Here is a 3,313-nt window from a genome sequence, read left to right on the forward strand (position 1 = left end):
TGACTCTTATTGTAGGACGGACGAAAATGACAAAAATATGATTCTTATTGTGGGACGGAGGGAGTACTTCCTCCGTCCCAATTAAGTCGGGTCATTTTTTTGGACACGGTGATTTACCTGTATTGTTTTATTATGATAAACACGGATTTTGCAAGACTTTAAGGCATAGAACTGACTAGTTTTGATTATCTTTCATTCAAAATATATTCACAAATAATTGTCCGAGTGGAAATCCGAATACGGAGTTCTGTCCTAACAAGGAGGATCAGAAGTGGTCGTCTTCGGCGTCATCAGGATCACATGAACTGTCTTTACATCCGACTCTTCCTTCAGCAGACTAAGGCTTCCAATCGTGTCACTCTCCTTCTCGGGTTGATGAAAGATCTTCGAGACCATGTATCCTCCATCTTTCTCTTCCATGCCACTCCCAAGATGGTACTGATGCATCACCCAATTGCACTTCTCGGTCTTGCATCCCCTCTTTGACGTCTCGTAAAGAAGCATGAATTTCCTAAAATCTATATGGATCCCATTTTGCACCACTGGCTTGGTTTTGCCAGTATTATGTCAACGCACATGTGTGCAATCTTGATCCCCAACTCTACGATGCTTCCTTCTACCACTAACATATGCGTTGGTAGTTCTATAGAAGTAATGAGCATTGTTTCCAATCCATCTTGGTTTCTGCAAACATCCAACAATTCAACAAACCTATGAATTTTCTAAACGCATGTCGGAATGCAAATGTATCGTTGCACGAATAGCACACGAAACACACTACACCATAAATCTATGACATTATAACACACTAAAGCCACAAAAAATCATTTGAATCATCTAATACTCTCAATGTTTTCAACAAAAAGGAATGAGGATGGTTTTCCATATTCTAAGTCAAGTTACATTATTGTTTTCTCGTTATTGACGGCGTCTAAAGAAACGAGGAGCAATGCATTATATTCTTCCCAGACTTGAATTTATCACATTATCAAATGAGGTAATAGGCCTAACTGAACACACCATGAAGATGTTTCAGATGAGTGTAACCTATTCCCCTTCGCCTTCCAACGTTGGGATGAACTCATCGATGAATAAGTAGGGCTTTGATTTTCCCATGCCTCGTTTTGTAGCCAAATGATTTAGCAGCAGCTCCGCATCAAATGGATCAAATTTCACACCTTAAGGAAAGCCCGACCATTTGTGTGACATCTGAAAGATCAAGTCATCAAACTCTACAATGTACACTCACAGTCACATCCGAAGATGAAGCTCAATCCATGTCACCATCTCCTACAGCAGTTTAAGATTTTCATTGCCTTTTAGTAGCAATGATTAAAGTAGAAGAAAAACCATGTTGGCTTGTTTTGCATATGCGTTTTTGGGGTGTCGCGGTTGTCATTTCTCTTAGCCATCAACGAGCTTTTTGCCGGAGACTGAAGTAAGTCTTTATCAAAGATCATAGTCAACCATAACAAACCAACAATTTGTACTCCACAAGACAAAAGCCAATATTATTACAAATACATAGAAAAAGTTGGGGCAGATAATCCATTATTCTTACAGAAGGACTGCATTAAAACAACATTGTTAGACATTTATACATACATAGTTTAGTAACTAAAGAAGTCACCACAGCTGATAGCATTGAAAGTTCAAAAAACCTCAAATCTTCTTCTCATTAGGCTCACGCTCGTACTCTGTCTTTGCGATCAACTCTAGCATATAGTTAAAATCTTATTGCTTGTACTAGATGGCCACAAGAGGTTAAAAATAGAACGTCTCGAGTCCTACTATAATAGGCTAAACATATCAAACACGCTGTCTAGGGAGGAAAACAGTAACTCTTATAACTGAGGGATAAGAAAGGACATACAAAACCAACGAATTGCGAGATAAAAGACGTGATGTTACAGGTTAGTAGAAGAAGAGGATGTGCTTACGTTGAAATCTAGCACAATATCAAGCTCTAAGTTCTCAAGCTCGCCTATTCCACTGCATTCAGTGGTGTCTCTGTTGTGCACGAAGTTTATGTCACCAGATGCATCTTTAGACACGATTATCTCGTTGCATGATAGGGTGCCCAGCCTACTGAAGTCATCAGCTTCAGTGTTTTCCAGCCAAGCAAGTGGTGAAGTCGTCATCTTCTAACCGGGAACTATAGGAAGTGTGATATGATTCGTTGAGATGCTCAGTTCCATGGTGAATTAAACAATATACACGTGTGGATAAATGAGTAAAATCATCATATATTATTAATGCAATAGTGAGTGGCCAACTTTGTCGATGTGTAGAAATATTACAAATCAACAATATGGATGTATTCTATTGAGATTTTCACGATTGACATGTAATATAGTGTGTGTTTGTGTGTGCAATGAGTGTGCATGTTGTGTGTGAAGTGTATATGTATGTGTACTCATTCTGTGTAGCGTGTGTATGTGTGTCTGCATAGTGTGTGTGTGTGTGTGTGTGTGTGTGTGTGTGTGTGTTTGTCATTTAAAAATGCGCATACTCTGTGTGCTTGTTGTGTATGTTCTATTGGTATGTGTGTGAAGATATCTGATCTTATAACTAAGTGCAATTCCAATGATCTGCTTTTGATATTGATTTCAAATTGTGGAACTAGACGATTTGTAATTGTAATTCATTTCTAAATCCAAGTATTGTTATGATAGCTCTAATTCCAATTTCATATTGTCAATTTATAAAAAAATTTCCAACCTCAAGTGGAGACTGAAAGAAATAATTGTCCGAGTTACAATCCAAATACGGAGTTCCATCTTGACGAGGAGGGTCAGAAGTGGTCGTCTTCGGCATTATCGGGATCACAAGAACCGTCTTTACATCTGACTCTTCCTTCACCAAAGTAAGGCTTCTGATCGTGTCACTCTCCTTCTCGAGCTGATAAAAGATTTTCGAGACCACGCATTCTCTCTTTTTCTAGTCCTTGTCGCTTCCGAGATGGTACTGATGCATTACCCAATTTCACTTCCCGGTCTTGCAGCCCCTCTTCGACGTCCCTCAAAGAACCATGATTTTCTGAAAACCTTTGTGGATCTCATTTACCCTCACCGACTTGGTTTTGCCAGTCTTGTGCCAAGGTACGTGTGCGTTTTCTTGATCCTCAACTCTACAACGCTTCCTTCAGCCACTACCGTATGCGTTGGCAATTCTAAAGAAGTAATGAGCATTGCTTCTATCCATCTTGGCTCCTACAAATATTCATCAATTCATTAAACCTACGAATCTTCTAATCGCATGTCGGATTTGAAATATATCGTTGCATAAATAGCACACGAAACACACCACACAA

At 39.2% G+C, this 3,313-nt stretch overlaps 1 pseudogene; it reads right to left on the minus strand.

Annotated features, from left to right (window-relative positions):
- Window positions 1-207: 207 nt before the first annotated feature.
- On the minus strand, window positions 208-2,141 carry LOC125189444 (annotated as a pseudogene).
- Between the last annotated feature and the right edge of the window lie 1,172 nt (window positions 2,142-3,313).

This window comes from Salvia hispanica, chromosome 5 (assembly GCF_023119035.1).
Source record: "Salvia hispanica cultivar TCC Black 2014 chromosome 5, UniMelb_Shisp_WGS_1.0, whole genome shotgun sequence".
Classification (NCBI taxonomy): Eukaryota; Viridiplantae; Streptophyta; class Magnoliopsida; order Lamiales; family Lamiaceae; genus Salvia; species Salvia hispanica.